This window comes from Mustela nivalis (assembly GCF_964662115.1).
Source record: "Mustela nivalis genome assembly, chromosome: 4".
Taxonomy (NCBI): domain Eukaryota; kingdom Metazoa; phylum Chordata; class Mammalia; order Carnivora; family Mustelidae; genus Mustela; species Mustela nivalis.
The window spans coordinates 124,815,437-124,839,220 of record NC_139023.1 but is presented as its reverse complement, the minus strand read 5'-3'; positions in this window follow the sequence as shown (position 1 = coordinate 124,839,220).

Genomic DNA, 23,784 nt, shown 5'->3' with positions numbered 1-23,784 from the left:
GTCCCCCAAACTTCTTAGGCTCAGATTCACCAACTGTTTTCCTTTCCTCAACATTATCTAAAATTAAAATTGAGGTTGATTTGTTGCAGGATGTCAATAATGTAAAAATTTCAGAACTTTCTCAGATCGAATAATACAAAATTTGGGTTAGGATTTGTTATTATTTGACCACTTACTCTCTTTCTAGTCAAGTACTCTAATCTTCCTATTTTTTTGTTTGTTTGTTTTCTTCACCAGATACCTTTCCTAAGCTTTAAATATGGGCATTACTCTTAAGTTTTGATCACAAGGCAGTTGTCTCTTCTTTTTTTATTCTTTCATCTAAAGATCTCAATTAAAGCTATGCTTTCAATTTTTGCCATGCCCCAATGACTTTGAAATCTACATCTGTCATCCTAACCTCTTTCCTGAGCTTTAAATAGTTGTTCCAACATTCTTAAAATCACCTTCAATTAGATGACCTGCTAGAAACTTCAATATAAAATATCAAACACCTTTTCTATTCCTGGGTTTCTTATTTCTGTTTGAATTGCTATGATTCTCTCCATTATCTGGTTTTCAAATCCAATCATTTCTGGTTTTCTTCTCCTTACCATCATTAAGCAGTGAGCAGTCAAGAAACACAGACAATTTCAGTATTTCTTAATGATACCAATTTCATTGTATTGTTAGGTTAAACCCCACAGCAAGATGTCTATTTATTCAATAGCTGATCTAACTTTTTAAATTAAATATTTTATTCAAATAGTTGTAGATCCACATGAAGAGATTTCTCTATATACTTTACCCAGTTTCCCCTAATGTTAACATTTGGAAAAATTGTAAATTGTACCTTTGTTATACTTGGTTAACCTACATTGACATGTCATTATCCCTCAAAGTCCTTAGTTTATATTAGGGCTTTTGGTGTTGGACACTATGAGTTTCCATCATGCATAGTGACGTGTGTCCATCCCTCACTGCAGGATTATTATACAGCATGGTTTCACTGCCCTAAAAATCCTCTGTGCTCTGTCAATTTACCTCCCCCTCCCACCCAAGGCCTGGTAACCACTGATCTTTTTACTGTCTCTAGACTTTTGCCTTTTCCATAATGATACTGACTTGAAATCATACAGTATGTCATCTTTTGGATTGGCTTTTTTAATTTAGTAATACCATTTAAGCTTTCTTGATTTCTTTCATGGCTAACTCATTTCTTTAGCTCATTTCTTTTAGCACTAGCATTCTTTTTAGCACTTTTGCCTGCATCCACCATAGTTTATTTACTCATTCACCTGCTGAAGGACATCATGATGGTTTCCAAATTTGGGCAATTATAAATAAAGCTGCTATAAACATCCGTGTGTGAGTTTTTATGTACACACGACTCTCCAACTCCTTTGAGTCAATACCCTAGAGACTGATTGCTGGATCGTTTGGGAAGAGTATGTTTATTGTTGTAAGAAACTACCGGACTGTCTTCCAAAGTGGCTGTACCATTTTGTAATCCCAAGAGCAAAATGAATGAGAGTTTCTATTGCTCCACAGCCTCACGAGCATTCGATATTACCAGTGTTTGGGATTTGGGCTATTCTAATAGGTGTGTAGTCATATCTCACTGTAGCTTTAACTTGTAATTCCCTAATAACATTTGTGTAGGGTAACTCTTCATATGCTTAATTGTCATCTGTATATCTTCCACTTGTTAATCAGGCTATTTTCCTAATGATGAGCTTTAAGCGTTCTTTGTATATTTTGGGTAATGGTCCTTAATCAAGTGGGTCTTTGTAAGTATTTTTTTCTGGTCTGTGTCTTTTCTTCTTTTTCTTTTGATATTACCTTTGGTGGAGTAGTTTTTAATTTTAATGAAATTAATTTATTTCTTTGATAAACTTTGCCTTTTGTTGTTTAACCAGACATTGCCATACTCACAGTCATCTAGGTTTTCTCCTGTTATCCTCTGGGAGTTTCATTGTTTTGCATTTTGCATTTAGGTCACTGACCCATTTGGAGTTAACTTTTGTGAAAGGTGTCACATCTGTGTCTAGTTTTAGAGGAGCAGGATGTGTGTGTGTCCAGTTCTTTCAGCATTTATATTGCAGAGACTCTCTTTGCTTTGCCAGAGCTCAGCTGCATAAGCGTTTGTTTCTGGATTCTCTTCTCTTTTCCACTCATCTACTTCTCTGCTCTTGAGCTAATACGATACTGTATGGATTACTGTAGCTTTATGGCACGTCTTGAATCTATGGTAGTGTCATTCTTTTGAGTCCTTCAAAAATGAGCTGGCTTTTCTAGATCTTTTGCCTCTACATGTAAACTTTAGAATCATTTTATCAATATGCACAAAATAACTTGTTGGGATTTTGATTGGGACTTGGTTGAATCTATAATCAAGTTAGAAAGAGCTGATATATTGACAAAATTGTGTTTTCCTGTCCATGAATATACAATGCAGTATCTCTCTGTTTATTTAGTTCCTTGATATCCTTCTTCAGAAGTTTGTTGTTTTCCTCATATATATCTTGTACATATTCCATTGCTGGCAGTTTGTGTCCAAGGAATTGGTCCTTTTATCCAGTTTATCAAACTTATGGGCATAATTCATTCAATGCTATAAGTTTTACTCTTATCATTTCTTTTGCATCCTATACTGTTTATCTCTCTGATTTTGGGGACAGCGGATTGCACTATGATCTAACTTATCTGAAAGAACACAAAGGGTTATTGATTCTTCAGTTTGTTCAGCTCTTTACTTATTACTAAGACAGAGTAAAGACTTCTAAACTCCTTATATGCTCCATGGGAAACTAGAATTCCATAACTTTTAACATATACAATTTCTTTTGGTCTGTTGGCTCCACCTTTGTATTTCCTCATTCCACCTGTCAAAATTCTGTCCAGATTTCATGGTTAACTTAAAATGTATGTATGACAGTTGGTTAACAGATTTTTTTATTTTAATTTTTTTATTTTAAATTTTTATCTACTACATTTTAAGATACTCTCTTATTCATTTTGGATTCCATAAAAAGCACACATGCAACTAAGTTTATTTTGATATTAAGTACTAGTTAAATAAAGATTTCATTGAAGAAGTGGAATTTAAACGGGTTCTGAAGAATGGGCCATTAAACTGACCAAATGACCTGTGGCAAACATGTGTTTTGTTTTTTTTTTTAATGACTCAATAATTCTGTATTCAAAATGAATATTTAAATAAGTTTTCTTTTATTTACGTTGGTGCTTTATAACAGATATCAACATACTATAGCCAGTGGATCAAATTCTGCTAGCCACCTATTTTTGTGAAGATGTAATTGGAATATAACCAGTCCCATTTATTTACATATTTTACCTGGTAATGACAGAACTGAGTAGTTGGGCATCAGAGACAGTATTACCTGTAAACCTGAAAATAGTTTAAATCTCATCCTTTGCAGAAAAATCATACAGACCACTGCTTTAAAATTATAAATGGCTTATAGATTGAGAACATTTGGAAATTTAAAGAAAAGCAGAGAAAAACAAATTCCAAGCTTTTAATAGTTTTCTCATTCATGTTAAGCTGAATGCCTTAAGACTTTGGTGCTCAAAGTGGTTCCACTGAACAGCACTATTGACAAAATCTGTGAACTCATTAAAAATGAAGAATCCATTGGGAGGGAGACAAACCATAAGTGACTCTTAATCTCACAAAACTAACTGAGGGTTGCTGGGGAGAGGGGGTTTGGGAGAAGGAGGTGGGATTATGGACATTGGGGAGGGTATGTGCTTTGGTGAGTGCTGTGAAGTGTGTAAACCTGGTGATTCACAGACCTGTACCCCTGGGGATAAAAATATATGTTTATAAAAAATAAAAAATTATATATTAAAAAAAAATGAAGAATATGAAGCTCCATGCCAGACCTACAGAAATAGAACCTGCTTCTCAAAATGCAATTTTTATGCACATAACAGTTTGAAAAACTGTGTTTTAAAAAGTGGTGATTGTTGAACCAGATTTCAAGTCCAGGCTTAAGCCACCTGCCTGATTCTGATTCCTGCTGCTGTCACTGTGTGGCTCTACATAAGCAACTTAAATTCTCTGTGCCTCAGCTCCCTCATCTGTAAAATGGGCTAATGTTATCATACATATCTCTTAGTATCACCGTGATGTTAAATGTTGGTATATATAAAACACTTAGAACAATGTTCTTAGTATTTGCTTCCATATATAAATGTGGTCAATAAATCCTTATTGTCATTATTATATCAGAAATAAGGAAAGATGTAATTTTTAGCTTTACACTGCCATTGAGAAGCTATGGGCTTAGATCAATTAACAAATCATTAGCTAATTAGTAATAGTGCCTCAGAAGAAGTTAGTAGATACAGTAGATATAGGTTTACAACAAAGTCCTTCATTTCTTTTTAAATCAACCAACATGATTTTTTTAGTTTCTTATAGAATCTTCCCACATTAGCTTTTCCAAAAGTTTATATCTGAGTTTAAATGGATGAACAATAAGATACAATTTTTTTTCTTATTTAATTTTAACAAGAGAGAATGTTTCTGGTTTGTTTTCATCAGCCATAATCACTACTTTTCTGGAACATGTTCACATGTCGTATCACCTTGGCTGACAATGAAATGGTCCCTACCTGAATTAGAAACCCTGGGGAATGATTCCCAAAAAAGCAACTGCTCTTGGGAATTCCTAAAAGAACATGTGTTTAGTTTACTTATGGGTTAAAAGGTTATTTCATGGGCACCTGTAGATAGTTAAAAGGATAAGTAATTCAACCAGAAGCCACTTAAAATATAAACCCATTGATTGACTGGGGATTTGGATGAGTCTTTACATCTGGAAGGAAGGAAAAGAAACGTACTCATTTTTTTGTGTGTGAAATAAATCAGCTTTTAAATCTGGGATCAGCAAGGAATTTACTATATAGAAGAGAGTGCTAGCTAACACTATTTTCTTAGAACTGTCATTTTCAAATATATTATTTATTTGAATAATGTTCAGGTTATGTTCCTGAAAATGTGGGCTTTATTTAAAACCACAAGATCTAAGGTGTGATATCTCAAAGGAGCCATATTTTTAAAGTATATTGTTTAGAATAGGGTAAAGAGTAGATTTGGGGAGAGTGTGCATTTAAAGGCCCTAATCCAGTTTCTAAAATAGAATTGTCCAATATGATAGAAACTAGTAACATGTGACTATTTCAATTTAAGTTAAAAAGATTACAATTAAAATGTTGTTCCTTAGGTACACCAGTCACATTCAAGTGATCAATAGCCACTTATAGCTAGTCACTTAATTTGGGGAGAGCAGAGAAATATTTTCATCATTTAAAAAGTTCAATTGAGGGCACCTGGGTGGCTCAGTCAGTTAAGCAACTGCCTTTGGCTCAGGTCATGATCTCAGGGTCCTTTGATTGAGCCCGGACTAGGGCTCCTTACTCAACGGGATCCTGCTTCTCCCTCTTTCTCTGCCCACTGCTCCCCCTACTTGTACTCTCTCTCTGTCAGTTAAATAAACAAAATCTTTTAAAAATGTTAAAAAAAAAAAAAAAGAGAAAGTTCTATTGAAAGTGCTGCTACAGAATATAGCAAAGAATATAAACATACAGACTTGGAATAACTTGATTTGGAATAGGAAAACTGTATTAATTCTATTAGATTTTATTTATTTATTTATTTATTTGATTTTAAAAGAGCATCTATTCTATTTTATAGAAAACTAAGTAACAGGATGTTCTTTTAAACTATAAGTCCATTGCATCAGTATGAGATTTCAGGTTCTGTGGAATCTTGACAGTAGACTTCTTATTTTCCTTGAAACCAAAGTCTTCTTCAGACTTAGGCAGGGAATTTGGCGGAATTTCTAGTTGACAATGAACCTTGCAATAGAAACACCACAGACATCATTATTATATTATTACATGTTCATATTATTCAGCAAGCTTGAGGTAACTGGTAGTGCAATACTTTGGACTATAGTAATTCTGTAGTTTGATTTAGACATTTGAAGGTAATTCAGCCCAACTAAAACTAGAATAGTATCATTAGGGAAACAGGTATTGAAATCCAGTTTGATTTTTAAAAACATTCATTTAGCAACCAAAATATAATAAAAGCATGAGTATAAGGGTAAGGGGTAAATCAGGTTACATCTGGATGCAATTTTGAAGCAAACATGTTTTATTCAGATCCTCTGGGAAAGGACCAGCATCAGGCAGGTGTGAAACTATGAGAAGCTCTGGTCCTCCTCTTTATCTTGCTCTGTTCCATCCTTTCTCAGATTCCTAGAATCCATGGTCTACCCAGGACATACTGAGAAACGTTTTAGGAACAGAGCATCAGGAAACCATGTATCATATCTAGCTGATTTTCTTTTAAAACATGAATATTATATGTATATCAGAGTTTCATGATGTCACATAGCTCCTAAGAGTTCTTGTTTTCAATAATATGCTGTTCTCAATAAATGTCATTTTATTTTTTTAAGATTTTATTTATTTGTTAGAGAGAGAGAGAGAGAAAGAGCACAACTGGAGGGAATTGGAGACAGAGGAAGAAGGAGGGTCCCCACTGAGCAAGGAGCCCAGTGTGGGATTTGATTCCCGGACCCTGGTATCATGACCTGAGCTGAAGGCAGATTCTTAACTGACTGAACCACCCAGGTGTCCCTAATGTAACTTTATTATGTACAGAATGTTCAAATTCTTCCATCATTTTGTGTGTTATGACAATATATTAGACACATTAACTATTATCTTTATGGCTTCCCCAACCATGCTGCAGAATGCATGATTTCTACTGCAATGTAATGGTGATTTCCTATGTAGCACTTTAAGGATTACAAAATCCTTACAAACGACATTTTCTTTATTAAAAAAAAAAAATAGATGGGGGATGGGTAAGAAACCTTGCAGTCTTCATTAAAAAAATACTCTCTCAAGTTAAGGTACTTAAAAGTTGTTCAATGAAACTTTTCTATCCACGAAGAAAAGCCAGAAAATATTGCGGCAAAGAGATATATTGTGTGATATTTATACCCTTTAATTAGAAATTGTATTTTATATTCAATAGTTCAAAATGAATGCATATTAAGACTACGAAAATCCCTCAAAGACTTTCTTTGTCACTAGAATTACAATGACTTGCTTTTTATTTATTTATTTATTTGACAGATAGATCACAAGTAGGCAGACAGGCAGGCAGAGAGAGGGGGGAGGCAAGCTCCCTGCTGAACAGAGAGCACAATGTGGGGCTCGATCCCAGAACCCTGGGATCATGACCTGAGCTGAAGGCAGAGGCTTAACCCACTGAGCCACCCAGGTGACCCCGATTTGCTTTTTTAAAATATCTGATGAATTAAGCTTTATCATGCTTGACTCATTCTGTCTGCTTCTTTTTTAACCTTAGCTGCTGATATTTATTGATAAGACTCATTCTATTCAGTCCAAAAAACAAACAGAACTATGATTCTAGAGTTCAACATATCCAGGATCACATTGATTTGGGAATCCGCAAAAACTGTCTAAAATAGGCCTAATTAGGCCAACAGAGAATACAATGCAAAATTCTCTTTATAACATAGCATGTGTTTAGAAGGGTTGATAAAGGCAAGTTGTCATTTCAACAATTCTATATACATGTCTGCATACTCTTTATGCCGACAGCTGCACAAAACACACTCCATGCCAAATATTCTGAGAACCTGTGCCAGTTTAAAAGGATAATAAAGTGGGGCAGCTGGGTAGCTCAGTGGGTTAAGCGTCTTCCTTTGGCTCAGGTCATGATCTTGGGGTCCTGGAATGGAGCCCTGCATTGGGCTTTCTGCTCAGCAGGGACCCTGTTTCCCCCACCTTCTCTCTGCCTGGCTCTCTGCCTACTTGTGATCTCTGTCTGTCAAATAAATAAATAAAATCTTTTAAAAAAATAAATAAAAGGCTAATAAAGTGACAGACAGTGACTCCTGTGAGTCAGTGTATACTGTTAGTTTAACATCAATCACCGTCTTCTAGAATAAGAGAGAACGAGAAGAGGAGGATAAATGGTAATCTTCTGTCATTTCTTATTAAAAGGAGCAGAAACTGCTTCAGGATTACAACGAAATTCTAGAATAAGGCAAAAGTCCTGCATGTCCTTTCACTTCTGAAAATATAAGAGCTCCACCTTGAGGCAAGATTATTTTATAATATTTCAAGAGGTTCAATTTGAAATAGACGGTTCTATTTGGGATGACTAGTGACCAGTGGAAAAATAAACAAAAGAATTCTAAAATTACAAGGCTGATTTGGAAGCTTAGTTTGTGTTCCCACTTCTGGTCACAAACAATAGGCATTAATTCCCAAAGGAAGACAAATTACTATAATCTTAGCAGCCCTTTTCAGACTGGAATTTCATCCGGCCAAATCTATGTTGATGAAATTGTATTTGAGGTTGTTCACAAGGCAAACTAAAAATTTTGAAAATATTTTTACTCCTCTGGCGTCTACTGGCAAATAAATTTGTGTAATACTAGGTGGCCAAGAAAATACCTAAATGGAACTGTCTCTAGAACTTCCCATTTAATATGCTACTATTGGCAGAAGGTTGCTGCTGGAATGAGAAAGATGGTGAAAGTCCCAGATAAAATTCATATTTTACTCACTTTCTGCAATTTAGCCTTAAGCCTGGTTTTTGTTTTTGTTTTTTTTTTTGGTTGGGTTTTTTTTTTGTTTGTTTGTTTGATGTTTGTTTTGTTTTGTTTTGTTTCGTTTTGTTTTGTTTTACATTTTAATCCACCTATTCAAGATGAGGCTTGAAGCTGGGGAAATGGCAATCTGCCCTAAGCAAAGAATAGAATAATTGTCATTTTCTCACCCATGCTTTTCTCCTAGTTACAAATATACTGAGAAGCATTGCCACTGTGATTTTAATGAGCTATTTTTCTATATTTTCTTGATTCTTTTATAATTTCATATAACTTATTTAACTAGTTGGAATAGTTAGCATTATGTATATGTGCGCATGAATCATATTGCAAGCTACTTTTCTAGATTAATGGCCAATTGACCCCCCTCACTACTTATTTTTAAGTGATTATTACAGATACCTGAGAGTTATTTATCATTTGTGTCAACCTTATATTACTAAACTCTCTTATTAATTGGACTAGTTTTTCTTCAGATTCTCCTAGATTTTTGAGATAGGCATTCCTATCATCTACAATAACACTACCTCTCTTGAATCAATGTTGGTAATTGCTTTTCCCTAACAAATCAAGGATTTATTATAGATTATATTCAATCTTATACATTTTTCCATTTTTTTTATATATCTCTTATGTACTAATAATTAGGATTTACTCTATTTTTGAGTCTCAGGTTAGTTGCACAAGGTGCTACCAAGGTCACAGGCTTGTTGCATGGGATTAATGTTCAATGGTAAAGCTGGAATGGCTACAGCCCTTGGGTGAATTAGTGGAGGGTCGCTTACCGCAGATTGCTGCTCACCAAGAGCAGCATCTGATCACAGCCTGAGGGACTTGAACGGGAAGAAAGGAAAGAGAATGGAGGCAGCACTAGGACGCACTTTCTTACTCTCTAGTGACAGTCCAAGGGAAGCAGCTGGGTGCTGAGGAGGCAAAGCTCATTATAAACATACTCCCTTGCAAATGTGCCTGCTCTCTAGCTGTCACATCTTATTGAAACACCCTTATTCCCACAGTCCCTTCTTAACACCTTCTCCCTCCAGCTTTAGATGTTCTTTCAGAGGAATCTACTATAGAAAGAGAAAAAGTAAAAACAGTTTTGATGATATTCTCAAAATAAGGAAAGATGAAATATTTAAATAATCATCAAAGATGTACTATAATGGTTAATAGAACACATTTATTTGGAATTGAAATCCATATGCTGATACAATATTAAAATATGAGAATTCTTTGGGAATATATACTGCATTTAAACATAGGATACATTCAGGGGTGCCTGAGTGGCTCAGTGGGTTAAAGCCTCTGCCTTCAGTTCAGGTTATGATCCCAGGGACCCGGGATCGAACCCCTCATCAGGCTCTCTGCTCAGCGGGGAACCTTTTTCCCTCTCTCTCTCTCTCTCTGCCTGCCTCTCTGCCCAATTGTGATCTCTGTCTGTCAAATAAATAAATAAAATATTTAAAAAATAAAATAAGCATAGGGTACATTCAGTAGAACTAAATGTGTACTTGAAAAAAATTTTTAAAAGCCCTTTCTAAATCTTTAGAGACCACCTAATAATGATGGGACTACTTGGAAACTGGGAAGAAGAACCATGTTTGGGGTGTTGGAAGCAACGGACAAACCTACAATTCTTGGTTTCTTTGGACATAAAGAATGTAAAGTAGCCAATAAATGTTAGCTATTTTTAGAGATTAAAAGCTAATGCAGCTCCAGGGAAGAAACCCATGTGTCTTACATTTTCTAGATGCAAAAAGAAGATAATAAGTATACCTGCCAGGTGACAAAAACTACAAAGTGATTAAAGACCCAGGGCTGAATGATGCTGTTAAGGAAAGCATGTGTCAAGCCTCAAAGCCCAAAAAGGAGCCCGTGAGAATTCTTGACGGAAATGTGTACACTTCAGTTTTTTGCCTGATGCCAAATTAATATGTTTTATAAGACCTGAAAGAAATTTGCCTCTAAGCAAAAATTCCTGAAAGGGAATTTTTTTTTTTCATTTGTTAGCTTCAAAATAAACAGTTCTCCAAGTATGCCCCCGCAAATAGGGTAACTTGGGTGGTATTTTTATATAAAAGAAGAAAAAAATACAGCTTTCTGCATTTTCTATATGGATCTAGAGCCATGTGAGAAGTTTAAACTACATTTTTGATCTCCAGTAAATGGGCATCGCTTTAAGGGGACTGAGGTGTGAGGGAGCAGTGTGGGAATGTATCATAGACATCACAATGGGAGAAAGCTTGGCCCTTATACTTTTTGCCTTAGACAGTAAGAGTCATAATATCAACTTGAGAAAGAACATACAGGGATCAAAGGGTTCCAGGAAACAGACATTATCAAGCACAATGAGAAAATGGAGCCCTGCAACTCTCTCTGGCTCCTTGGCCAAACTCAAGATGTTGTTACCAATATTCTCATGCCATATGAGGCTGCTTATGGCTATTCCACTCAGGGGCTCCCCTTCAGGAACCCAGAAGGCCCTTGCTTCAAACTATCACTTACCTTATGTATTAATTAGAGTTTAATTAATTCATTACTTTTTAATTTCCTGATGCTTTGACATGTTGGGAACTTTCGAACCCAGGAAGGAAGCCCTGTCCAAGGTTAGCTAATTCCAAGAGATGGCAAACTTTTGCTAAGAACCCTGCCTCCCATGCAAACCAACCAATCCAGAGTTCATGGCTCTAAACTACCTCCTTTATCAAGAGCTCACAATCCTAGGTCACTATTCCCTGCCCTAATCACCCCAGAGCCAAGTACCAGACAACTGGACACAGTTCTTAAGCCCCAGAGCCTGCTGAAATTATTCAAACTAGCTAATCCTAAACTGTTTAAAACCACCATAAAACTTTTGCCTATATTACACACACACACATACACACATGCGCGCACACACACACACATACACACATGCGCGCACACACACACACACACACAGAGGTATATTCTTTTACCGACGATCTATGTTTTTTGACCCATTTTGCCTGACATAGTCACACCTTCTGATGTACAAATATATCACCTCTGCTACTCTAAAATAATTTCTAACTCTTCTAGGCAGAGTTGCAGCTTTCTCTTTTCTCTTTTGAACCCTGCAATATGATATTAATGCCTTAGTGACAGTATGACAATATTTATAATGTTGTATTACAATTGTTTAGTTCTCTGATACTTTTTGCTGTAGGGAACACTGTGTTATTTACTGTTTAATTTTGGTATACTTGATATCTAGAACATCTCCTTATTGTTCGTAGTGCTCAATAAATACTTACTGTTTGAATTAATTTTTTTGACCAGCAAAAGCTAAAACATGATATAATAAAGTCACTTACAACTATCATATGATCTCCCTGATATGAGGAAGTAGTGATGCAACATGGAGGCTTAAGTGGGTAGGAGAAGAATAAATGAAACAAGATGGGATTGGGAGGGAGACAAACCATAAGTGACTCTTAATCTCACAAAACAAACTGAGGGTTGCTGGAGGGAGGGGGTTTGGGAGAAGGGGGTGGGATTATGGACATTGGGGAGGGTATGTGCTTTGGTGAGTGCTGTGAAGTGTGTAAACCTGGTGATTCACAGACCTGTACCCCTGGGGATAAAAATATATGTTTATTAAAAAAAAAAAAAAAAAAAAAAAAAAGAAAGGACAAATACCCAACTTTTGTAGCAACATGGACGGGACTGGAAGAGATTATTATGCTGAGTGAAATAAGTCAAGCAGAGAGAGTCAATTATCATATGGTTTCACTTATTTGTGGAGCATAACAAATAGCATGGAGGACATGGGGAGTTAGAGAGGAGAAGGGAGTTGGGGGAAATTGGAAGGGGAGGTGAACCATGAGAGACTATGGACTCTGAATACAATCTGAGGGTTTTGAAGGGGTGGGGGGTGGGAGGTTGGGGTACTAGGTGGTGGGTATTATAAAGGGCACGAATTGCATGGAGCACTGGGTGTGGTGAAAAATAATGAATACTGTTATGCTGAAAATAAAAAATAAATTTAAAAAAAAATAAAATAAAATAAAGTCACTTACAAAAAAAAAAAAAAGCTTTCTTGATAACCTTTGCTGAAAACAATGTTTATTCCTAATCTATACTACTCCTTTGCCAATTGCTGACCACAGTGGAATGTGTCTGATGTGTATTTTCTATCTCCTAAACTAGACTGTAAATTGCTGAGGTTAAAACACCAAGCTTTGTGCTTTTTTGCACTACCAGTCTTGAACCCAGGGCTTGCATATACTAACAGCCAATTAATTATGGTTAGCTTAATTTAGATATAACTAGTAACTCAATGGTATTCAAATTCTTTTTAGAATAGAACAAGAAATAAGCAAGTAAACAATCTGCATGGGCGCCTTGAAGTATAAACCATTGACAGTCCATGTAGGAACCTATTATACTTCTCAGTCTCTTAAGAAATCTCTCAATTTCTTGGCTCTTTAAGTGTCAGCTGGGCTCTCCACATATTAACTCAGCCCACATCAAAACTTACAAAATAACATATTTGTCCATGACAGAAAGATGTGCAGATCAGTATAAAAATAAATAAATTATACTGTTTGGTTTAGGAATACCTTGTCTACAAGAATTTTAATGAATTTTAAAGAATTTTAAAACATACAAGAAATTAAAAAAGGATCTTCTTGGAGAATTTACTAGTATGTAGTATCTCATGTACTAGTATCTCATGGAACCCAGGAACAAAAAGTACAGATGGACTGAAACGAAGACACTGACCATTACCGGAAACTAAAGGAAAGTGCTATCTCTGTCTCTGTTTCCTTATCTCTGTCTCTGTCTCTCTCTGGCCTCCTGGAATTTTTTCTTTATCTCTTTCCTTCTCCTGCTCCTTTCCTCTGAGAGTTTCTCCCTGTATCTCATCAGTGTACTCCACTCTGAAACACCACTCTGGCCCAGAAAGATGCATGACCTTTCGGTTCACAACGCACAACCACACTGCTGGTATGTCTCCCCATTAGTTTCCGGCAAGAAGCCTGGGTCAGGTATGTTCATGAGGCCGTCGGGCTGGAGTTGAGGGTAGGATCCAGGGTATGTCCAGGATTCCCTTCTGGAAGGAGGACAGAACTCAGTGTCAAGACTCCAAACTCTGGACTCATCTTCGATTTCTTCTGTGTCCTTTGTATTCTTGATACTGATTATTCTAAATATATGTACACTAGTTTCCTTAAAAATTATTATTAGATTTATCTTAACGAAAAGGTATAATCTGTCATCCGTGGCTTTTGATCAGAATTCAGATTTCAGATGCAACACGCCTGTTTGAGGCTTCATTTATAAAATGACTTCCTTATATCTGGACTTCTGCTTTTTTACTCCAAAAAAGCATTGCTGCCTATCACTTTGGAAAACAACATAGGCTTTTATTTTTCTGTTTTGGAGCCATCACAAGTCCTCTTCATAAAACAGTTATCAGGGGAAAAACTGAGGGTTGCTGGAGGGGAGGGGGTAGGAGGGATTTGGTGGCTGGGTGGTGGACATTGGGGAGGGTATGTGCTCTGGTGAGTGCTGCAAATTGTGTAAGACTGATGATTCACAGACCTGTACCCCTGAAGCAAATAATTTGTTATATGTTAATTTTAAAAAAGGAAAAGTAAATAAATAGTTCTCTTACATGATTGAAAATACACTTCCCAGAAATGCAACACTTTTGGAGACATAATGTTGGTGGTTCTTACCAGGTCTGGAGTCTAATATGAGGCTCTAAAGTTCAAAATTGGTGCTGGTCTCATAAAATAAGAGATCTGACAAGTGATCAGAGGATATCCATAATATACAAATATATTGGAAAGAGAGTAATTTGTTCTCATTTGACAAGAACATCCCAATGGTATTAAAAGGAAATAAAGCCCATTACACACCTAGTAGAAAAGCCAGAATCCCAAACAGTGACAACACCAAGTGCCCTCAGGGATGTGGAGTGACGGGAATATTATTCAGCTCTGAAAAGAAATGAGCTGTCTAACCATCAAAAAACATGGAGGAACCTTGAATGCATATTACTGAGGGAAAGAAACTGATCTGGAAAGGCTGCTCAGGGCAGGATTCCACCTACCATTGGGGGGAAGGCAAAACTATGCAGACAGTAAAAAGATGAGTGGTTGCCAGGCATGGCTTGGGCTGAGACAAATGAAAAGGCAGAGCCCAGGGTATTTTCACGGCAGTAAAATTACTCTGTATGATATTTTAATGATGGATATACGTCATTCTATACTTGTTCAAAGCCATAGAATATCTACCAGTAAACTCTAGGTAAACCATGGACTTTGGATGATTACAATGTGTCCTTATAGGTTCATTCTTGGTAAACGACCACAAAAATTACCAATATTGGGATGCCTGGGTGGCTTAGTCAGTAAGCATTTGCCTTCAGCTCAGGTCGTGAACCCAGGGTCATGAGATCGAGCCCCACATCAGGCTCCCTGCTCACCGGGAAACCTGCTTGTCCATCTCTCATTCCACCTTCTTGTGTACTCTTGCTGTCTCTATCTCTGTCCAATAAATAAAATCTTAAGAGAAAAAAAAATTACTATTCTCATGAGTGATGTTGATGATGAGGGAGGCTATGTGTGAGTAGGGGCAAGGGATATATGGAAAATCTCTGTGCCTCCCTCACAATTTTGTTGTAAACCCAAAATTGCTCTAAAATAATAGTCTTAAAATAGGAAGTAAGCCATAATTGTTGAAAGCACCTAAATTTGTCAACTACCTAAATTATTTCCACAGTGCAGATCAGGAATAAAGAAAACACAATCTGCCGATCAGAATGATCAACTTCTGTTGAAAATTGTGGGGGGTGTAGTTTTAAATGGATACTTTGTCTCAAATTTTTCAATTTCCATTTATTTTAGTTCCATTGTGTGACAGAGATGTCTCTTAAGAAAAGATAATTTTAACCAAAAAAATAAATAAGTTTGACCTTTAATTTTGGTATCTACAATTGGAAAAGCCAAATGATAGAAACCACTGTGTTGAAATGCATTCACCTTTCCTTCATAGGTAACAAGCATGAAGTAGAGAGGACTGAATCAATGGTCTCTCAGAAGCTTTCCTTTAATCGACGCCTCTAAGGTATCTTGTTTCTCCCTGTGAATAAATATGTTAATAAAACTAAAACATTGTGAATTTTAAAAGTAAAAACACTAAGATTGTTTGTAGTCTGTCTTCTAGTTATTAAAAGACTGAAATGATACATTAAAATATAATTTTTGAGTTAAAAGACAAGGCTTCATATTTCTATTGGTAAGAGATATCTATATAACTTGTTATATAATCCATTTTATGGTTTATTAGGATATATTAATGAAAACTTTTAAAATTCCATACAGCTGAATTGTCTTACATAAAATTATGATCTTAACAGATTTTTTTTTTTTTTTGGCACATTTAAACCGTTTCCCTCAACATTCTGCTCCGCTGATGAGTTGCTGTTTCTATTACAAGGAATGCTTTAAACATAATTGTAGTGCAGCTGTGGTCATAAATGGTTTTGATGGTGTTTAAGTTCCACAATACTTTAAGTGCCTTCTCAAGCCTCAATCAAGATGGTTTGAAGTGATTAAGTCAGTGTTTTGGAGATAATGATTTGTGTCTTAGAAATAATACTCAGTGGTCACCATATTGTAACTTTAAAAGATGTAAAATTTTGTATCATTGCATAATTTTGTTTTCCTACTAAAAACAAACTACAGAAATATGAGATACCTCAAATTCAAAATGAGTACTGAAGTACTTTCTTAGATGGAATCAGAATGCATTTTAACACTCTTTATCTTATTCCTTATCTTTTTTTTAAATTAAAGACTTCACTTTGTAAAGAAACAAAATGGTGCCTTCTTTACAATTGATGAACCCACCCTGACATGTTATAATCATACCAAGGACATAGCTTACCCTTGGGCATACTTGGGGTGTTGCACATTCTATGGGTTTGGTTAAATGTGTAGTGACATGTATCTTCAGTAAAGAATCAACCAGTATTTTCACAGCCTCACAAGTAGTCCATGTTCTGCGTACTCATCTCCCCCAACACCACCCCTGGAAATCACTAATTTTTTTGCTGTCTGCCTAGTTTTGCCTTTTCCACAATGATAGTTGGAATTATGCAGTGTATAACTTTTCCACATTGGCTTCTTTCACTCAGTAATTTGTATTCAAGCTTCCTCCATGTTTTTTCATGGCTAAACAATTCATTTCCTTTATTTCTGAATAATATTCCTTTGTCTGAATTACCATTTTACATATCCATTCACCTACTGAAGGCATCTTAGTGGCTTCCAGTTTGGGAAATTATGAATAAAGCTACAATAAATCTGCACTGGCTTTTGGGGTAGACACATTTTTAAGTCCTATGGTTAAATACCAAGGAATGCGATTTCAGGATAGTAGGATAAGAGAACATTTAGTTTTATAAGAAACCACCAAACTGTCTTCCAAAGTGTCTATATCATTTTGCTTTCCCACCAAGAATAGTGATAATTTCTATTGATCCACATCCTTGTCAGCATTTGATGTTGTCGGTATTTTGGATTTTGGCCATCCTAATAAGTGTGTAGTGCTATTTGCATTATCCTGATGATGTATGAGGTAGATCATCTCTTTATATGCTTATTTTCCATTTGTATACCTTTGGTGAGGTGTCTGTGAAGGTCTTTGGGCCATTGTGTATATGGGTTGTTTCAATTCTTATTGATGAGTTTAAATAGTTCTTTGTATATTTTGGATAACAGTCATTGACCAGATGTTTCCTTTATACATATTTTCTTTCAGTCTATAACTTGTGTTCTCATTCTCTTGACAATGTGTTTGGCAAAGCATAAGTTTATAACACTTTAATGACATCCAGCTTATTCATTCTTTCTTTGAGAGGTTGTGTCTTTGTGTTGTAGTTATAAAGTCAAGGCCACATTCAAGGTCATGTGTGTAGAATGTTTGATCACATATGCAGCCATAACAGTGACACAGTTAGTAACATGAGTACAACTCACTTAGTCTTTACACATACTTATCAGCAGGTTTCCAATCATAAGCCACTTACATAGTGATGTTATCACCTCAATAAGGTTCATCAGCTTTCTGTTCTCACATTTTGCTGTGGACATTGATATGGAACACATGGAGTTTTCTTATAGTGTATTTCCTAATCACTTACCAAAAATAAAGACAAATAGAGAAAAAGCAATTAACAAAGCACACTGTTGTTCTCTGTGGTCATTTTGAGACCACAACTTAAAACAAAAATTAAAGCAGTCTTCAAGCCAACAGAAAAGCATGCTGGACATTTCTGTTTAGTTTTCAGTACTCTAATGTCTATGTCCCCCCCCCCAAAAGCATGAAAATTATCCCATTGATAAGCCAATTACTCTTATCATTGAGCTTAACAGAAGGTAGAAATTGTTAGTATTTCTAAGAATTGGAGCTTCGAGACTTTTTCTCTCACTTAGACCTCCAAAAAGAGATAAAGGACATTATCAATAAAAGAAGGAACAGGGCAATGGTTGGAATACATATTGACTGGCTTTAATAAAAGAACCTAAAAATAAATGTCAGTGCCTCCTTCTCTAGGTTTCATTTTTAATGTACCTCAATCTTATTTAATTTTCATTCTTTAGCTCATATATAAAATACGGAAACCTGTTTGAGAGTGGTCTGGTATGTTGGCAAGAGGGCAGAGTTGGAACAGAAAGGCCTGGGTGACTCCCAAGCCCATTTCTTGGTGTCCTGATCCTAGGATCTTACCCAGCTTCTGACTGCCTACATTCTTCCATGTTCGCAATGGTGCAGTCTCACAGATGGGGCAGAGGCCTTGTGCTAATTAAATGAGCTCATACATGTAAAACACCTCACACAGTTACTACCACATTTGACAAATAATTTTTGATTTTTTTTTTTTTTTTTTTTTTGGTTTCTGGGGGCCTAAGTGGAAGATTTCTTTGAAGTTGACTCATATGGAGGAAACATGGATTATTAATTCAGAAACTTAAATGTGTCAACATTAAAATAATAAGGACCTATAAACTCCTAATGATTAAGAGTTTGAGAACATTTTTTATAAGTCAGTCTATGAAAGATCTTTCTGTCACTTAATAAAGTACATATTCATAGGCCCAGATTCTTTAGTTGCAAACTCTAGTATCTTAGAAAGTGCAGCAAATAATAGCCAAACTTAACTCCCTTGAAAGTTACACTGCCAGGCCTCATTAGCTAACCTTGCTCAAAAGCGATCACAGAATCCCATTCTAACAGCAGGCCCTCAGATTTCATCAAAGATCTCAATTATGAAACTGCCATAATGATAAAAAAAAAAAAACAACAATGATGACAAAAACAAAAACAAACAAAAAACCTCTTCTGTCAAAGATCAAGCCCATTATGCTCATCCCATATTCCTTGGATAAGGACGCACAGGAAAACTCCCTTACAGTTTGGTACCTAGAAAATTAATCTTTTTTAAAACACTCATTTTATCAGGGAATTGCCATTATGTAATCTGTGTCTCTTTTATTACTCTTGGCTGCCAAAACATTTAGACTTCATTTTAGTAAGATCTAGGAAGTACCTGCGAACATGAGTCTAGGTCTCTGATGCATTCGCTTTCTCTTTAATAGACACTTTAAAAAGAGTAAATATTCTCATCAGTATTATGGATAATCATTTGAAATTTGCCTTTTCGAAGCATAAATATTAGCTAGATACTGGAAGTGGGTTCTTCAGCCGAAATCTAGACTGATTTTGAAGCCACTTAACTGGGTCATTCCTAGGAAGGCATGACTCCCCTTGTCATGCAGACGACTCTAATCTCATGCCAATGATGTTGATAGTCGGTAAAATCTGATGATTATTTTGTGGCCTAGGGCAAGTAATGTCATCTTTTTATAATGGAACTGTTCACTTTGGTCTGTCCAGTTTCTACCAGCACGTACTTATAAAAAGAAGAGCCATGAAGTTTTGGTCAAAATGAGTCACTTTCTACTTCCCAAACAGGATCCCAGAATAAGGGAAAACATGGATTTTTAAATTATTAGCTATATTTCCCCTAAGTGTTGCAGGATTTTTTTCTCCATCCTTGGTCATGATGCTTTGGAGAATGAAGAGGTAGACCAGACAGAGTAGTGGGCAACAAAGCAATTACCAGCAAAGTGATAGTACAAAGCTCACGAGGAGAGAGGGGACCCGAATAGGTTGCCACTGGAGTTTCTAAATCTAGGGTATTTATGGGCTTGTTGGTGGGCTGTTTCAATCTGATTAACCCTCCCTGTGCCTGTCATCCAATCAGATTTTTGTCACATATCTACCATATGGGAGAGGGGGAGAACTCCTTTCAGGGTGGTGTAAAATCCTTTTAAGGGTGATTTCTTCTTAGGGTGGGGTCCCTTCTCCCTCCCTGCCTGTTTTCTAATTATCCTTCATCACAAACATAATGTGATTCCATGTAAGTCAAAACACAATTTTTTTTTAAAGATTTTACCCATTTATTTGACAGAGAGAGATCACAAGTAGGCAGAGAGGCAGGCAGAGAGAGAGGAAGGGAAGCAGGCTCCCCACTGAGCAGAGAGCCAGATGCGGGGCTCGATCCCAGGACCCTGGGATCATGACCCGAGCCGAAGGCAGAGGCTTTAACCCACTGAGCCACCCAGGTGCCCCTCAAAACACAATTTTTAAAGGAAAAGATCTTATGGTTAATAAGATCTATGTGTAGTCAAGAAGGCTTCAGATAAAATGTGCTACTATCTACTTCTCTGTCCAGAATTTGTATAAAAAGAGAAAGAATGTTTTAATACCCCCAAACCAAATAATTCAGCAAAGCTAAGAGAAAGGTAAAATTTTCAGACTCAAAAGTATGTGGGAAGGTTTGCAAAAGCAGCTAAGATGGAACAGAATTGCTTCAGGAGGAAATAAAGGTAAAACACGGTGGACAGTGGCTCAAAGCAGCAGAACTCAGCATGTACCAACAGAAAATGAATTTCTTCAAAACTGAAGAGCTTATCCTACAAAATACAGTCATATGTGTTCTTTGCAACAATGAAGGAAGGAACTACTGGGTTAGCAGGATCAGAAGATGTCTTCTAGGCACAGCTTTTATTCAAGCAGGCACAAGAGGCAGGGCAGCATGAAGAAATACCAGGAGAGTCACTTCTGTAGGCAGCTGTCTGACTCTGACAGAGGTTTTTACAAGGTCAAGCCTGGATGGCTCCACTGGTCCTTCACTCTCCACAGGAAACTTTTACTGGTGTCTGGTTCTGTGACATGCAATTTATTCAAGTTTAGTCAGGTTTTAGTTAAGATGATTGAAAAACATCATCTGACACAACATCCAAGATACATAACAAAAGGGGAAAAATTGGGAAAGAGAAAAAAATGAGAGATTAACGAAAATTTACTTTTAAAAAATTGCCATGAAACAGTTAAAATCTATGTCCAAATAGTTTGGCATGAATTAAAATATCTTAATGGTCTAACCCTGTTTATTGAAGAAGATTATTAATCAGAAACACAAGAACTTCAGAAAGGGGTGTCAAAAAAACCAAGAAACAGGAGAAATTGAAGCGTGAACTACCAGTCTTAGGGAAAAAAAGAAGAAAAAGAAGCATAACAAAAATAAAGTTGATATTGTAAGAACACAAAAGATAATTGATTTTTTTTGAAACACAGTAAAAGACATTGAGTCTGAAAATAATAAAGTGAAATGATAAAAAAGTATTTTGAAAGAAAATTATATATGTAAAAATGGACAAAAGAAATCCAACATAAATATAATTAAGCCCCCAAGTAAGCACAGCAATAAAATAGAACAAATAGTTATAGACTAAGAAAAACAATGTCATTTACAAAAATAAGGTGGTAGTAGACAAAGAAAAAAATTTGTGCTATTTTGACATTGTCCATAGTAGGGAAATAGTAAAGATTATCCCTAAAAACCCAACATCTAAAAGAAGGATATAATTATTAAGAACAAGAATTTAAAAAATCAAAATCATTTTTTAAAAGATTTTATTTATTTATTTGACAGAGAGAGAGACACAGTGAGAGAGGGAACACAAACAGGGGGAGTAGGAGAGGGAGAAGTAGGCTTCCCATCAAGCAGGGAGCCCCATGTGGGGCTCGATTCCAGGACCCTGGGATTATGACCTGAGCCGAAGGCAGACCCTGAACTACTGAGCCACCCAGGCACCCCCAAAATATCAAAACCTTTCAAAACAGAAGAAAACATTTATAAACATACTAATGCAGAGCAAAGAAATAGACTGCAAAGCAAAATCTTTTCAATAGCTAAATACAGTTAGCTAAACTTACACAAAAGATCAAATATGATTCATATTAATAACTGTAAATAGCTTAACTCTCCTGTTAAGATTAAAAAAGAAGAAGAAAGATTTTTAATACTGACAACAGGAACACCTAGGTGGCTCAGTTGGTTAAGCTGCTGCCTTTGGCTCAGGTCATGATCCCAACATCCTGGAATCGAATCCTGCACCCAGCTCCCTGCTCGTCAAAGAGCCTCCTTCTCTCTCTGCCTCTGTCTGCCACTCTGCTTGCTTGTGTGCCCCCCCACTCTCTCTCTGTCAAATAAATAAATAAATAAAATCTTTAAAAAAAAGACTGACAACAAAAACAAAAACAAAAATATTTCCTAATCAGAATTCAATAAAATGAAAAACCTTTAATAGAATCATAAAATAAAATGTCTCTTCCAATATAAAGTTTAAGAAATCTTTCCTACACAAATCTTGGTTGGAAGAGGAAATATGAAACAAAATTTCCAAATGCAAAAATAATGGAAATACCAAAATCCATATGATACAACTAAAGAAATACTTTCATTGAAAAATTACTAGTGTTGTATACTTAAATTAACAAAAAGATAACAAATTATTTAATCTGATTCAAAAAGTTAGTAAAAATGCACAAAATGAACTAAAAAAAGGGAAGGGATCAATAACATTATAAATATAACTGGAATACATCATAAAATTAGAAAATATATGGGAGAAGAGAAAAAGGTGGAATAAATAAACAATAATAAAAATCAATAAACAGTAAGACTGTGAGATAATCTCATCATTAATAACGAAAGCTGCACAAATAAGATACAATGAGTGAAATACACACATAAAATCTAGCAAAATGAAAAGAATGACCCAAGATCACTATGTCTCCCCACACAAATAATGCAAATCAAAATGAATCATGTGAATTATTGAAACAAGGAGTATTTTCACCATTATAGTAATTATTGGATTAAAATTAGGTCTTCAAAGTCCTGAAAACATTTGTCATTTTTACGGTTTTAGGTACACAGAATGTCATGTGTGATTCTTTGCACACTGACATTCCCAAGCACAGGTATAAGAGAATCTCCCTTAGTGTTTTTGGCATAAAACTGTTGTCAATTATACAGAAAATGACTTGGGGGAAATAAATGGATACATTGAAAAAATGATATTGTAATTTAACTTACATAGAAACAGGCATTGTTTGAGATTAAGTTATTCATAAAAATAAGTCAATATAAAAGTTCAACTGATTTAAACTCACTATGAATGACTTTGTTCTTCACACATTGTTTAATATCCACAGTTTTGCATATTGGTATCACTCCGTTCCTAAAACAAGGACATTAAAAGAAGAAGAAGACGTTGTCATCAGTTTTGGAGGTAAGCTGAGAACTCAACTAAGCATTCAAAGTGGTCCTTAAGAGCCTGTGTGAGTCACCCAACCTCCTTCTCCCTCCGCATCCACCCACCCACCTCCCTGGGGGACAAGGACTTCCATTACTCTCTGCTGTAGGCTTACTGGTCTGTCTTTTCTCTATCATGACAGGCTCTCTTCTCCTACGGGGCCTTTATACTTGCTGTTTTTGCTACCTAAAATTCATAGATGATATTTTGCCACATTCAGTTTTGGGTTGAAATCTCATTTTTCTCATGAGACATCACTGATAACCATATTTAAAAGTTTAACGCCACCCCACCCCCCAAAACCCCACCCCGCCCCAACCCGCCCATCATCCACACACACCCAGGCACTTCCTATCCAATTACCTGCCCCTCCAAATCAGCTGATATGCTGATTTCATTCATGTATTTGT